General features: G+C 47.2%; 1 long non-coding RNA gene across 1 annotated transcript in view; it reads left to right on the top strand.

Annotated features, from left to right (window-relative positions):
- The first annotated feature begins 1,372 nt into the window (after positions 1-1,372).
- Positions 1,373-16,725, top strand: part of LOC138569802 (uncharacterized) — a 159,735-nt gene continuing 144,382 nt past the window's right edge. Inside the window, exon 1 of the long non-coding RNA XR_011303334.1 lies at positions 1,373-1,549. This is a non-coding gene — a long non-coding RNA (uncharacterized lncRNA). The remainder of the gene's footprint in view (positions 1,550-16,725) is intronic.

Here is a 16,725-nt window from a genome sequence, read left to right as displayed (position 1 = left end):
AAGTCCTTTGGACCCCATGGGACATTTTGTTGGAATGACCATGGCAATAGTTTTGCTGGTGGTAATTACGTCAAAATCGGGCGTACAGTTGGCAGATTTACCTCCAGCTCATAGCTGGAGGTGAACCCTCAAACTTTCCACCCAACTCATAGTTTGGCGGTGTGGTAATGCTGCGATATACAGTAACACCACAGCATATTACCCACACAGCCCAACTTGTAATCAGGCCCATGAACCAAATGGTTTTGGTTAGGATTTTCACCAATCAATCTTTTACTAAAAAATAAATAAGCGACGTATCATGAATGTTAGTGCAATCAAAATAGGTCCCTCCCTGTTGGCCTTAAGGGAAAGTGTCATTATCAGCAACATTCAACCATCAGTTACTGTACAAAGGGGGGTTACCCCAAGTTACAGGTCATGCCCAGTATGCTCCGCGAAGCCTAGGCAACTGCACGTGTAGCCCCAAAGAAATTGCCTTTGGACTCCATCAGCGTTTGGGGTTTAGGAATTATCTCCAGCAGGGACCTTATTTCCTCACATGCCCACGCAGAAAAGGCTTTAGTTGTATAACTATGCGTAGTGCTAAAAGCCGCAACATGGAACATCGGAGCTGTACTAGAAGCAAACTTGCGTTGGTTGCACTTTTTGTAGAGGTAGTGCATTCCTCAACGAGTGGAGAATGCATGCAGCAGAAACATTGACAGGTGCAGCTCGTCATACTAGGTGTGTCCCACAGTGTCAGGAAGAGTTACATAATATCACTTATCCAGATGGTGGGATGTAATTACACTGCTTGCCTCTAGGAACTGTACATGATGCTATTAAACTCATGTCTGCCTGGATTTAGATGCATTGTTTGCACTTCAAAGGGATTGCAAGAAGAATTCTATCGAAGGGACTTGAGCGCATGAGCATTGGTAGTGCCCGCAATGCAATAAGGACATTGGGCACAAAGATAACATATTGGTATGTCTGTTACATTGGAGTAACAGGAACTGCACTATATTGTTATTCCTACACAATCTTGCTCCTGCATTAAGTAAGGTTAGGTGGTGACCCCATGTCCCTACGGAATTTGTGCAGTGGTGTGGGCCAGTGGTATCTGCTGACTAAAGTGAGTATTCCCTTGCTGACATTTGAACTGACAATTTCTGTTCCCTGAAGCACCAGGCGATTTGATCGGAAATAAGAGTCCGGTCAGTATCGCGGCCCAACGTAAAAGTAGGAAGCCAAGCAGATTCACAGACTTTATCTTGGGCTAGGAACCAGCTTCTCCTATGAAAGGAGGTGTGTGAGGACCTATCAGCGAGATCTCGGCACAGCAAGATCTCACGAGATTACGCACAGGAAGTGCTGAAGGAGCCGGAAACCAGGCAGAGTCGGAGCGAGGCACCAGGAGGACGGTCAGGCCTAGGAGCTTAGCCTGAAGGAGGGAATCAGCCCTCCTCCTGAAGTCTTCTCCAGCAGATCCCTATCACCGCAGAGCATAATACCATGGCTGAAGGAGAGCCACGTGGGAGCTCTAGCAGGGGAACAGGACTTAACTGTGAGTATTACCCGAGCCTTGGACAAATCCTTTCTTACCTTGTTACATCAAGGTGTCTCAATAAACACCTTCACCTCAATCAAGTGTCCGGTGTTCATTGAGGCCACTACACAATCCTTATGCTATTTGGCACCCCTGGCAACCGCCCAGGTGGCCCTGATGGGGTGGCACAGTCTAGTGTTTTACCCTTGTCGCCTTATTTTCTAGAAACTCTCCTGGCTCCGCTCACAAAAAGTCTCAGAAGACAATTCCTCCCCACTTTTAAAGCATTCGTCTGCACAGAAGATTTGCTTTCTTGTGCAAATGCCTTGCCCCCCCACCCCCCATCCAGTCTTCGAGGTTAGAGAATCTGAATAGCCGCCTTCAATCAATGTTCAATGGTTCTCGTATTAGTGATACCTTGCTCTGTAGCTCTTTGTCGATTTTTGAATCCTACATCCGTAGAGACGGAGGTCTCTGTCTCCATTTGGCATTTCATATTATGAATGATTAAATCCGAGTGGGGATAGTTCCTTATTTTCCCGCTAGGTGGCAGCACGGACCCACCAGATATGCAGCTCCCTCTGTAACTTTCTATCGATGCCTAGAGCGCTCTATGTTGCTTCCAGGATTAATGTGCTGTGGCTGCACAGCCTTGCCAGCGTGCCTGTCAGGACGTGGGTGTCATTACACGTCTTCCTGACTTCGATTGTTCTCTGGGAACTCTAATTATTATGTTCTTGCGGGCTTCATGGACCCGAAACCTGAGGACACACTACAGAAAACAGACGAGGTTGTTTGCAATTGCAGCAGGTACATGAAGGAAAGGCTGGCCTTCACAAACACTGTGCCTAGGCTCCGCTGGCCTCCAGGCAGCTCATATAACTGACACCGGCAGAGATCTCCACATGCCATGTGTAAGTGGGCGATCCAGTCCTGCTTTTTTCTTTGAATTCTGCTATGTGTAATCTTGAATTTGAAATGGTAAAGACAAAATCACAAGCACCTGCATGCAAATAATAACATCAGGACTGGATGTACTCCTTATGGACGGCATGGGGAAAGCTGAGAGCTGCATACAAGGCTAAACAGTTGACAGCAATATGAAACTTCACTAACGCTGCCAGGGTTACCCTCCACAGGGTCACTTCCCTGGAGCTCTCATCTCCACCCAGGGCTAAGGCTCTGGCCTGGCACTGTGTAATGTGGGAATTATCTACAGCGCACTGTTGCTGTATTTCTTACCTAGCCACTTTATTGGATCTTGGATTCATGAAGAAGAGACCAAACTGACATCAGCTGGTAGTGTATTTTCCTCATTCCTGTAGATACATCTCATAGAATTAGGTAGCTTCATTTATGAGGAGACGGCAACCCACTGTTCATCCACACAACTCAAACAGGATCAACTGGCTCATACAGAACACACTCACTGCTGGCATGCCCAGCATTTCATCAATCATCCCACTCATGACATCAGTGACTACTATACAGGTGAGCCCCCGTTCCAAGGGCTGGAACGGGTGGTAATGGCCCAGCATCCTGATTACAGGCCTGAGCGAATTCGGGGCATTTAACAAGTGCCCTGGAAGTTACCACTTGTTCCAGCCATTGTAATGGGTGCCTAATGGGGCTAATATAAAGTATGTTTATTCCATGAATGTGTCGCCTTGCAGCGTCCCATTCACGGAGCAAAAAGACTGTTCAAAGATGGCTGCCCTGGAACGTATGGAGCCCCTCTTCCCTTTCCATGGTGGCCTTCTGCATGAAGAAGTAGAAAAAGGAAGACGCTGCAAGTGCCGCCTCTGCAATGAGGTAAGTGAGGAGGGGGGATTAGTTAAAAAGGGGTTCATGTGTGGGGGGAAGATGGCCGGCCGTGGAAGCGGCCATCAGGTGGTTTGAAACGCAGGCTAACATCAAGAGATTGAGCCTGCGTTTCTAGCCTCCTAATTGACTGACTCCCCTGCCAAAGGTGCTAACATCTGCAAACACTCAGGATACAACACACTATTTTCTCTACTGTTTACTTGCCATGCCTTTGTCAGAGCCTGTGCAGACATTCTGCAGGGATTTACAGATCTGCCTTCGGAGAGTCAGTCCTTAACACATGGCAACCACAACACCTGCTCCTTGTCGTGTTTCGCTGTAGTGGCAGCCCCTGCCCCTTTCGCTGGGCAGTGCAATCTCATTTTTTGCCTCGTGTTTTTCTGCTTTTGCTCCTCTTTTTCATATCTGTGCTGTGCTATATTATTATTATTATAATTATAACGTGCTTAATACTGAGGTGGTTTCTAAGAGTGGACCGGTATTCGTGCCTGTGTGTTGCTCTGCGTCGTCTTGCCTCCAAGACGAGCGAGTTGCCACTGAGCTATACTACCAGTGGTCGAAGCGAGCAGGAACGGTCGGGAGCGGAGTTCCACTACTTTTATTTTTTACTGTTAACAGTTCCACTACTTTTTGCAACCATTTTCCCCATTTCTGAACTGTTCTTTGTGAAGTTAAAGTGCACTCCCCTTTACCTGCCAATTGCAGTTACAGCTAAACTGAAATCTGTTTCAACTCATTTGGCTGTCAACCAGCATGGCTGTGACTCATGAAAAATGTGTTGCACGTTGCTCCCCTCCTGCTGATCCCATCCCCCACTGGATCACAGTTCCCCTACTATTTGTGGTGCTCTTCTACCACTCTATACTACCCTTATTCTAATACAATACTCTGGTGTTTAGCATTTGATCGTGCTTGATTTTCAGTTTTATATTTTTTTATTTTCATCAATAAAGTTTGCAATACAATCAGAAATAAACAAGCTTCATAAAATTACAAACATGGTCACAAGATTGAGTCCGTTAGAAAGAAAAAGAAGAAAAAAACATCTCATAATGCATAACACAACATAAATAAGAAGAAAAGATAGAACAAGAAAGAAAATTGAAAAAGACACCAGAAAAGGAGAAGAGAAAGAAACAGAAGACTATCTAACTGTATCATTTGGTAGTAACATTTATAAATAATCACAAAACACATCCCCACGTAACATGGCATGGTCTTGGCTAGCATAAGAGCAAATCAGAATACATTGCAGGGTAAAAGTGAATTTGGACAAAACACACCAGCATATTGAGTCACCATGAGACTTTAACCATACACATTGAGAAAGATCCCCCATATGTCCATAAACTTTTCAGTCTCTCCTTTCAATTTGCAAATTGCCTTTTCATAGGTGTTGATCGTAAGCAACTCATCCACCCACTCATCGATGCGAAAAGAGCTATTTTTCCTTGATAAGATATGCCTTGTAACCTTTGTAATGGAGATCAACATTTTACCGCCGCCTGACTTATTGGACTGCCGAAGCTATAATGCCCCAGTTATTCTGGCAAGTCAGGCAGCGGTAAATCATTAGGGGTCCGGTGGCTACCTGCTGGTTTTTCCGGCACCGTTTCCGCCAGACTCGTAATGAGGCCCATTGTCTCTTTAGTCTCTCCAGTATCGCCCAGACATCTAATATACCAGTGTCACTGCCACACGCTCCTTCTCAGGTTCTCCCACTATTGTTGTAACAGATGGACTGGAGGCATGGCAGAGTATTTAGCAGAAACTGATCTCCCAACTCTCTCAATGGAAGCAGCATTCTCACTAGACGCTCCAATTTCAGTGAAGGAAATTCTTGAGGCAATAACAGCTTTGCCTTCAAGTAAAGCTCCTGGCTCAGATGATACAAAGATTGCAAAGACATAATAGCGCCCCATATACTCAAAGTTTGGGAAGTATCTATGGAATGGCGTATACTCCCCCGACACTTAGAGAGGCAATTATAACGGTTCTCCTCAAGCCCAATAAGCCACTGAGAGTGTGGCATTGTATCGCCCTCTGTCCCTAATTAATATGGATGATAAAATATTCTCTACATTTCTGGCCTGCAGGCTAATACCCTTGATGCCTCGTCTGGTGCACTCTGATCAGGCTTGATTCCTCCCGACTCACTCGACAGCCCTGAATTCTGGGCATCTCTTCAGTATCCCATCACAAGTTAGCCCAGAAGAACGCTGAAAAGGCATTCGACTCTGTGTCATGGAACTTCCTTTTCACAGTCCAACAAGCTTTTCACATAGGCCCATAATTCCTAAATTGTATGAAGCTACTCTATGCATCTCTGGGATGCCAGAGTCCGTACAGACGGTCTGCTATTTTTCAATATTGGTTTGAGCAGGGGTACTAGTCAAGGCTGCCCCCTGTCCCCATTGCTGTTGGCACTCCGCATAGAACCCTTGACTGAGCTCATTCATATGAAGCATGTACACCGAGGCATACACATATCCTTACATGCGGAAGATCTATTATATGTGATAAATCTGAGCATTAACTTGAAACCTATACTTATCGAAGATCATCCATTCACTCAATACTCAGGCTACCCAGGAGCGTAGGAGACCCATAGAATCTGGGGGGGGAGGGGCACAGGGGGCACCTTGGGACTTTGTTTATTTGATTTATTTGTTGATTGCAGTCATTGTTTCACGCAGCATGTAGCTTGTTCCTCATGCTCGTGTCTCCAGTGGTAGAGAGAGGCTGTGGTGCCAGAGAGGGGGAAGGATCTCTCGTGGAGCACCAGTCAATACCATTTCACTATTTTCGGGAGCAGGAACAAGCTACACCTTTCCAACCCGTTGCCTCCCACAGCTATGCCACTGCTTGTATCCTTTCCCTGCAAAGGTACAGAGAAAGAGACAGAGGGAGAGATACCGACAGAGTTTGAGAGAGACGCCGAGAGTGATAGAGAGCGAAAGAGAGAAAGAGAGAGAGGCAAGAGAGCAAAAGGGACAGCAAGATAAAAGGTAAACCAGAAAGAGAGAGAGTGAAAAAGAGACAGGAGGGAAGAACGCAAGAGGGATATTTAGAGATTTGAAAAAATGGGAGAGAGAAGAAGAGGTGGGTAGTGCAATAGTGAGACAGATAGCAGCAGAGAGATGGAGTTGATGAGAGATGGAGGGAAAAACTCAGGAACGAGAATAGGAGAAAAGCAAGCCTGGATGGAAAAGATTGACAAAAAACATGGTAGACTAGAAATGAGAGCGAGAGAGTGTAGCAGACATACTAGTGAGACTCACAACATTAAAAGCAAGCAGTGGGTCATTGAAACCTTACAGGAATACTGTTGACTGATTAGGCATTAATCTATGCTCATATTCATAGTTATATAGATTTTCCGTAGAGTTTTTCCAGCACATAATGATTTACCCATATTGTTGAAATAAGACGTTCACAAAATACCTCCATTACGCACATAAAATGCAAATAGGATCAGATTTGGTTTCATTTTTGATAATGCACCCCTTTCCCTTCTAATCTCACAACATTCACACTATTTAGGGGCCATGACACAGACAATAGTCACTCTCAAATACCCATTGGTCTACCACTTATCACTACCTGTTTTAAATGCTGCACCATGCCCCATATCAAAGAATCCTGATAAAAAGATATGTGATAGACCAATGTAAAGTGCTGTTTTTCAATTTTCACTTGAAATGCAAAGCAAAACAAACAGAAGACCAAGTAGAAGGCACTGCCAGTCTGAGCTCCGAAGTTAATCTCTGAGCAGCTGATCAGCATGTAAGCGGCGGATCCTCCTGTCATAAATCACCCAGGTATCTTGTGTTAAAGGATACAGGTATAACCATAAAGGTTACAATTGGAAGGGTTTCTTCCGGATCCTTGATGAGGCAAACGGCTTGACAGTAGTGAAGTCAAAATAGACCTTCCAAATGATACCACTCTCTGACTAATTGAACAGGCAGAGAGAGGAATCACTGAAAGGGCGTGGGAAAACCATTGGAAGTCAGCCTAGGATACAATAAGGGATAATGAGGAAGTGTCCCAACATTTACTCTCACTAATAACTCAGCAATAGCAATTAGTACAACACTAACCTGTGGATTCTGATAACTGGAGGCTCCGCCAACAAGTCTCTGAAGTAATCCAAATAAGGGAACAACGACAAAAGGAGGGAAGGTTAGTAAGGGAAAACCTATCCCGAACAGCACGAGGCTCACGCTAGATACCGGGTTGGTGCACCACAGATTAGCGTCCAAAGTACTGTGCACAATCACCTTCTAATTAACAGTTGTCGGCAGTACTTCCTTTCCCACGTAGAACAGAAATAGGGAGTAGAAATCCACCTGTTGTTTCATTACAGGTGCCAGGATTTAAATCAAAAGGCGTAGCACAACTTGCATGTGGAATAATACGTGCAATGGTACACACAGTCAGGAAACCGCACATTAGAAGTTCAGGAACCGCGTGTGATTTTACACGTGATAAATGTACACGCAGCCAGGAAAGCCACACGTAAAGAGTTCAGGAAACCTTGTGTGCTTTTACACGTAACAAACTTACACGCAGCCAGGAAAGCCACACGTGAAGAGTTCAGGAAACCGCGTGTGGTTTTACACGTGACCAACTTACACGCAACCAGGAAAGCTGCACGTGAAGAGTTTCAGGAAACCGCATGTGGTTTTACACGCAGCAAACTTACACGCAGCCAGAAAAGCCGCACGTTAAGAGTTCAGGAAACCGCGTGTGGTTTTACACGCGACAACTTACACGCAGCCAGGAAAGCCGCACGTTAAGAGTTCAGGAACCGCGTGTGGGTTTACACGCAACAAAAGTACAAGCAGCGCCGACTGTAAGAACCCGCGTGTGCAGGAAAAGCCATCCGTTGGTGTAGTAGTAGACGGCCACCGATGGTAGTGTGCAGAAAAATACACGCGGACAAGGAAAGCTGCTGTATCTTCTTGGAAGCAGCAAAACACGCAGAAGGAAAGCCAAATAAGTTGCTGAAGAGATGTGAGGACGCAGATCAAAGTTTCAGCTACAAGATGCCATATTGGTTCAATCAGAAGCAGCGACCGACGTCCACACGCTGCTTATGAACGTAATGCAGAAACACACGTGACAATCTCTAATCACGTGAATTTAACAACTTGAATAATGTAAACTTCGTTTTCCGGGCAAGATATCAAACAACCTCCATTTGGAATAGAAAGGCTTAGCAGTTCTATGGGCATAACCAGTTCCATGTGAAAACTGTGTTACAGGTCCCGAGGTAATTTGCCTGTCCTGCATGACTATGCCATCCCCCAAAGGGGCAGCCACACCCCTTTTTAAGTGAAATGTACGTAACAAAGTGGGTGCATGGATATTGGAGAGAGGTTCCCAGGATCTATCTTCGGGACCATACCCCTTCCAGTCCACCAGATAAAATGGTTGACCAGTACGAATTTGCATATCCAGTATTTCCTATACCTCAAATTCATCTGACCCTTTCACTGAGACAGCAACAGGCCTTATAAGCAATCTAGTAGTATCGGAGCATGGTTTGATGATTGAAACGTGAAATACAGGATGCACTCGCCATCGCTGTGGCAATGCCAGATGAACAGCAGCCGGATTAATCACGTTGAGTACCTCATATGGACCAATGTGCTTAGGCACCAGCCTCCTTTTACCAGGTATACGCAAGTTCTTGGTAGACAACCATGCTTTAATTCCTGGTTTGTAAACCGGTGCAGGCACCCTGCGAGCATCAGAATATATCTTATCTTTTCTTTTTGCCTGCTTCAATTGCTGTTTTACCTTTACCTGTATATTTTTTAGATCTCTGAAATTACGGTAAACCAGAATCCAAAGGAATGGATCTGGGGTGTTGCCCATACAGAGCATAGAAAGGAGATGTACCTATGGAACTATGGTAGGAATTGTTGTAAGCAAATTCTGCGGCCGGGAGAACAGTGACCCAGTCTGATTGGAACTGAAGACACTAACACTGCAGATATTGTTCCATAGTACTGTTGACCCTCTCAGTCTGTCTGTCCGTTTGTGGATGATAAGTGCTGGACATCCTGTCATCAATAAGCAACGCAAAGTTCAGTGCTCTCCAAAAACGAGACGCAAATTGTCAACCCCTGTCAGTAATTACCACTGAAGGTAAAACAAAAAACCGAAACACATTCCAGATGAATAAGTCAGCTATTATTCATTGTTGCTCATTATGGCCGTCTGACTTGGGCTCCGAATTACCAGACCAAATTTGGAGGAGTGCGTAGGCCTCATTACAAGTGTGGCGGACCATTTTCAGGTCGCCACACTGCGAACTCTGTGGATGGGAGCCATTGCGCCCGGCAGGTCTAACTTACCGCCCGTAACGGCGCCTGCCCGCAGACTTTTCATGGAAGCACCGGCAACATTAGCAACGGTGCCAGTGATTCCATGTCCCATTCCCATGAAGTCCTATGGGGCTCCATGGCAATGGGGATTAACATTTTCCAGTGCCCGACATCCCAGTGCCCGACATCCCAGTGCCCGACACCCAATCCGCTGGGACTTCCGTTGGCACCGGGACGTCAGGTGCCAGAAATGTTTTACGAGTCCGGCGGCAACCCACCGGAAGCACCGGAAGGATTACCGCCAGACTCGTAATGAGGCCCCGCGTCTCCTCACTAAAGAGGTTGAATGCCGGATGTCTTCTTGTTCAATTTAAAGTGCTTAATAAGTCACACTAAACTCCAGCTAGGATGGCTGAATGTAGTAATGAATGTCCCAAATGCCATGCCTCGCCAGACAGTTTTTTATGCATATGTTTTGGTCCTGCTGCTCAATCGTGACGTTTGGCTGTCTGTGGAAAATACTCTAGCTGCTACCACCCGCAAACCACCCACACTAATGCCCACGAAATATCTACTTGGAGATACAGGGGAGACTTCATTTGTCAAGCGTAGGTCTTTCAATGTAGCTTGTCTTATTGCCAAAAATGCGTATTGAATTCTTGGAAGTCCCATCTAGCACCTACACACATGGGGTGGCTGCGTGAGCATACTGTGCAAATGACAGGGAAGTGTCGTATACTTTGCCGGTTTCCCTCGCTTGTTGCCTCAGGGACATAGTGGAAGACCACCCTGCCAAAGTGATATGCTGATGTGAATGTATGACTTTATTTTCTTGGCTTCCAGTAGACTTGCCTCTCTAAGCTAAGCTTGCAGTGTGTGTACTGTGTTACCGCTGTGACCGGTTGATAACGATGCTTTGTATAAATAAAGTTACCAACAAAACAAACATGTCTTCCAGTATATTTGGTATAGCATGTGATATTGGGCACACGTTAGCAGGGCCTGAAATTTGCCTTCGAGAGGAGAAAAGACATCATGTTCTCTCATTTTTGTTTTCTCTGAGGAAACGTCCCCCATGGAAAGGTCTGAATAATCCTGTGGCCTAAGCGGGCTTCAGTGACCTTTCAGTGGCATGTTCCTCTCAAGGACATCTACATGTGCTTCTCCACCCACTTTCTTAAAAACTGCTTGATGGATGCTTTATGGAAGACAGGCACCTCATTCGTGCAACATCCTTGGATAATTTTCGTTCATATTGTGTATTCATGATGTCTTTCCTTCCACCCAATTAGGAGAATGCTTAGAAAATCCCAAAAAGTAGGATGGAAAGTGGGCGGTGAGTAAGAACAAGGTGCTCACTGCGTCGACTACTGCATTCATAGCCTACAATCCCCTTTCCTCTCTACTACGCTCCACCTCACGTACAAAGACCCCAAGATTAAAATGACTGATGGCTGGGTGCTGGGAGTGTGTGCGAGGGAAGTTCTGTAATGGTTGTGTCCGGTCATGCTCATACATGCTTTTCTATGTCCTGTTTTTTCATGTAATGCAGCTCTGCACCATGCTCTTGTCCGTCTTCGTTGGGAGCTATTCCCACAGGTGTGGCGGAAAGGGGACTAAGAGTACAGTAGTCAGTAGGACGATTTGTCATTTAGCTCATTCTTTAGGACCTCAGTGACTGGCATATTGCAAATCAACTTGTGATGTTGTTGACAGTTTGCATCGTTCAGTAACTCAGCAACTGACATTGGCCCTCATTACGACCCTGGCGGAAAGGGGTTTACGCCGGCGTAAACCATGGCGCCCCTTTCCGCCAGAGTACGAGTTCCCGTAGCGCCATGGTGATTTTTACGCCTGCTTTTTGCAGGCGGAAAAATCCATGGCGCTACGGGACTTGTTGTTAATTACGCCACCGTAATTTACGGTGGCGTAATTAACGCCTTCCCCACTCCCATTATACCCTAGGGGGCAAAAATGGGAATGGGGAAGGGTAAATGGGGATTGGGGACTTACCGCCCCGCCAAGGTCGGAATGGGGCGGTAAGTCCGCCAACCACCATGGCGGAGTTGGCAGCTTAGCGCCATGGACCATGGTGCAAATTGCACCATGGTTCTCCGCCAGGGTCGTAATGAGGGCCATTGTCTGAACAGCCACAGTGTATCACTACTCCGCTATACTTGGTCTGTCCCTTTTACAGAGAGCCGTATACAATGCTGTGCCGTGCCGTGACAAACCGACCAACCTAGTTTTAGCAGACAAAAACAGAACGTGGATCATTTATAGTCTGTTTTGTGAACTTGAATGAAAGCGAAAGGGAGAGAGACAGAGAAATTGAGAAGCTGTAAGAAGAATCTGTTTTCAATGGATGAAGACATGGGGCCTCATTAGGAGTGTTGCGGTAAGGCAACAACTGTGCCGGTAGTGCTACCGGCGCCGTTGTTACCTTGCTGCAACATTCTGAGTTTGCTCGCGGGTGCCGCTCTGGACGCCTGGTCAGACTAGGCGTGCAGAGCGGCACTCGCAAGCAGACTCGGATGGTAGCAGCTGTACCGTTATTAACGGTACCACTGCTACCATCCTCCCCATTCCCATTGAGCTCTATGGGGGCTCAAATGCGAATGGGGACGTACCGGAACCGGGTCCCGTGAATGGGAATTACTGGACCCTCCAACGTCGGAATGGCCCCGTAAGTCCCCTTTTGAGGGACCCGGGCCCGAGTTTGGTGGTAGCTATGCCCTTATTAAGGGCATGGCTACCTCCAAACTCCTAATGAGGCCCATGGAGCTGGAAGATCCTGCTCAGAACCTACAGTCTGCAACTCTTTGTGACTTTCGGAGAGTCACTTTATTTCTACAAACCTAAAATAATTATAAAGGTACCATGATGGACATACGGAGTATACCGATAAGAGTACATTCTATTGGGGATTGGTGGAAAGGCAAAAAACCTAGGTCAAACCAGAGGTGTTTGGACATATTCTCAAATGATGTTTTGGCGCAAGTGTGGAGATGCGCAAGCACAGCTTCTCACGTGTGGCAAAAAAAGGAACATCCCAATTCTCAAAGAGCATCGGAAGAAGCGCATCCTAGAGGCACTCATTCAGATGCCCCCCCTCCACACCCCCTTTGTGCAATAAAAGCACATCCTGAATTCACAAACGGATGCACCCTTTAATGGGCAGACACGAGGTTCGTGCCCTAGTTCGCAACAGGCGCAGGTGGTGGTGCAAATCATGGAAGGGTCATTTCTGACCCTGTCACGATTTGTTTCTGAAGTGTAACAGCCACGGTGTACATACCTTCTCCCGTTTCACACAATAAAGTGTAAAGTGAAAAATCTCTTTGTCCTGTGTAAATTAATTGGCCAGTGTGTTCTTTTATTTGTTACTAATTCACTCTGTTACTCCCATCTGATGAAGAAGTCCACGGGACTTCCAAAGCTAATGCGTTCACCATCTTAGCAAAATATGTTCAGTTAGTCCAATAAAAGGTATAAGAAACTTGGATTGTGTATGTTTTTCAAAATGGAATTACAAATAGTGGCACATCTGGCAGGTAATGGTAAAGGAAGCCTAGCTGGCCTGTGACATTTACTACCAGACTGCTTTCAAAAGCTGCTTTTATCACATACCAAAAAGACTCAGGATTGCGAACCCAAAGAGGACTACCCATAACACAGTATATACTGATAAGACATTCAGGAAAGCAGCAGAACCATTTTATACACCAACTGTACTCAGAGATCCATACTGAAGTATGAGATACACAACCTCACAACAAGGCTACGAGAACAAATAAACAGCTCGGCACCATTGCTTGACTATGATCTGAAAAAGAAATCCAACAAAACTGAATTCTATATCAATTTGTAGGATTTCCTGTTGTCAGTGTTTATTTTCTGATTCTGGTAGTGATTTTCCAGGGTTTTTAAAATCTGTGCTTGTTAGTGTTTACCCATTGTATCCCTCGGACCATGTGTTTTTCCAGTGTAGACAAACACGTGTCTTTTATTGAAGTTTTATACTATGCATTATTCTTTTGAGGAGGGGAAGGTGCATGGGGGCAGAGGCAGGGCTATCTGTTTATTAATTTTCAAACCTGCATGCAGGACAAATAACCTAGCAACCAATTTAAAAACAAAACACGTGTGGGGAACACAGATCACCCTTTCCTAACAAAACAGACCCATGTCCCTAATGCCAAAAACTAATCCCCCTTTCCCCCCAGTACAAGCATGCAACCATCCACAAAACCCACTCCCAAATTACCCATGCCATGACAGTCTTAAATGAACCACCATGGCCATGCAGGAATGCACAACGGAGCCACACAGTGGCACCACATGACTGAGGCAATGTTCATTGAGACATGCACAAAACCAATGATAGAACACAACACCAATCTTGAAGTTAGAAAAAATGTATTAAAAACATAATGAACTGACATAGAGGAAATGAAACTTGCAAATCAATGTACAATGACAGATATTACAAAACAAAAATGTTAATCCAATGAAGAAAAAAAAAATGTCATGTTGAATAAAAAAGAGGTCCATTGCCAATGTCTATAAGAAAAACATAATCCAAATAAAAGAAAACCATTAATCCATGGGAATATTGAAAAAGAAAGTATGTACAAGTCTGCAAGTCCAACGTCTCACTCGTTGATGTTCCGGGCCAGGGCATCATCGAAACTCCATGTCGATGTCCCGGAGGCGGGCCTCTTCCCTAGCCTCGAGGTCTCGCAGGGATGCAGTCATGGCCTGTTCCAACTCCCTGCATAGTGAGCCATGCCTCCTCCGCCGACCGCCGCTCCGCATCTATCCGCTGGCCTAACTGCTGCTACATGGAAGACACTCCCTATCCAGGGTCCTCCTGCCCTCCGGCCGATGCCTGCCCCTCTGATGTTGCAGGCCCCGAGCGATCATCGCTCCCAACCTGAACCTGCTGCTGCCGTGCATGTGCCCTGCTGGTCGATGCCTGCACGTCCTCCTCTTGCTGGGGTCCAGTTGTTGGAGTGGCCACCCCTGCTGGACCTCCAACTCCCGATTGTGGCAGGGATGTGTCCTCCACCAGCCTGGCCGCTGGTTCAGGGGCAGCTCCACAGGGTGCCCAGGTGATGCTTGGGCAGGAAGATGGCACGGAGGACGACTGGTGCATAGGGGGTTCAGTTGAGGAGGGGGTCGCTAGAAGATCCAGCCTGTCCTAGTAGGCCGATGCGCTCAATGAGGTGTTCGAAATGATGTGCATTGTCCTCACGAGAACCCTGCACGCCATCCCGAATACCAGGTTAGCGCAACGCCACCCCAGCTAGGACAGGCTCAACCCGGTCCCGGATTGCCACGTCCACAGGGAGAGGAAAGCCAGTTGTTGTACGCGCATCACCTCCCTGAAAACAGGTCTGGACAAAGGCATCCTTGCTGGTGCGGGATGATGCAGTCACAGGATCGGGGACAGGATTACACACAGGCACCTCCACGGCGGCCTGTGCTGCCTTCTGTCCCTGCCCCTGGACTGCACCACTAGCACGAGTGGAATGCCTCCCTCCAGGCCCCATGCGTGGGCCTTCCACGGCCTCCTCCTCAACCAAACTCCCCACCAACCTGGATGACTCTGTGCCATCTTCCTCTATAGGCCCCTGTGGGGGCTCAGCTGCCACTACTGCTGATGAGGAGTCCACCTCCAACCTCCGCCTCTTGGACCTTCCCTCGGCAGCTGCGGCCAGGTACGTGGCACCAGACTCCTCACTCCCGGAAGAGATGACAACGTGGGAGGAGAGCTGGGCCTTGCGTCTCCGGCTGGTGGTGGGATCCGTGCCCTCTTCATCAGTCGACGCTGCAGACAGGGAGAGACAGAACACAGGCATCAGGGCACTGTACAATGGTCGGATACACATGTCAAAGTTGCACATGAGTGGCAGTGTCAAACTTCACAGATGCCATCACACTCCCCAACACTCATATAATTTGAACCCACACACATGCAGAATTTGACAGGAATCATGCAGCAGGCAGCAGCATCCATACGCACACAACAGCATGAACATCCGAAGGTTGGCATGACGTCACAAGCTACATGGGGAGTGCCAAACACATGCACACACACCAACAGACAGACATGCATCTGTACATATCCACCACCTGTCACAGTGCAATCACCAGCAACTATGTCACATCTGCCAATGGGGTTCAAACATGTCTGTGTCACATGCATCCATGGTGTATCAAAGTCGCACACATGTCAAACACACACAGGCACATGTATGCCATGCACCTACATGAAGGTGGAACCAGCATCCATGCATTTGTGCATCATGCATTTGAACACATACACCACTGATGTGCATCACACATGACAGGACTCACATGCAGCACGGTCATGTCCCTGCACATACACATCCATACATGGGCCTTTTCTAACATATGTCCTAGCTGCACACTTCTGGCACACCTCAACATGCACTGCGTGCAATAAGTACGCATGGACACTTACCGCTCGACCCTGGACTGCTCTGCCTCTCGAGGATCTGGTGGTGAAGCGCTGGGCGTATACGTTCCAGGACCCTCATGTTGTCGGTGGTAAGGTGGACCCGGCGCCTCCCTGCACCCGCTGATTCCAAGAGGCGCCAGGCCTTCCTGAGGGTCCTGGAACTGAAGTCCTCTTAGCGCTTCCGGACATGTTGTATGTCACGGACTGCCACCCCCTCCACGTTGATGGCAGCCACGATGTCCTTCCAGATCCCCTCACGTCCATCCTTGTCGGCGCATCTTCTTCCGTAGACGGAATCATAATGCCCCAGGACTTGCTCCACCAGGATACCAACTTCTGCGGCACTGAAGCTGGTAGCCCTCTGCCTCTCTGGCTGGGGGTTGCCAGTGGTGTCTGATGGTGTTTCCCCCGACATGGCAACCCCCGAGGCAGGTCTGGGTAGGCAACTGGGTCCTGGGGCTGGGCTGTGGAGCGATGGAACTTCAGTCGGGAGTCTTCTGTTCCAGCAGGGGTGGTCACAGCAACTGGACCACTGCAGATGGCTG

This window comes from Ambystoma mexicanum, chromosome 1p (assembly GCF_040938575.1).
Source record: "Ambystoma mexicanum isolate Mex_15411 chromosome 1p, UKY_AmexF1_1, whole genome shotgun sequence".
Taxonomy (NCBI): Eukaryota; Metazoa; Chordata; class Amphibia; order Caudata; family Ambystomatidae; genus Ambystoma; species Ambystoma mexicanum.
The sequence above is the reverse complement of the archived record's forward strand: the minus strand, read 5'-3'. Positions and strand labels throughout refer to the sequence as shown.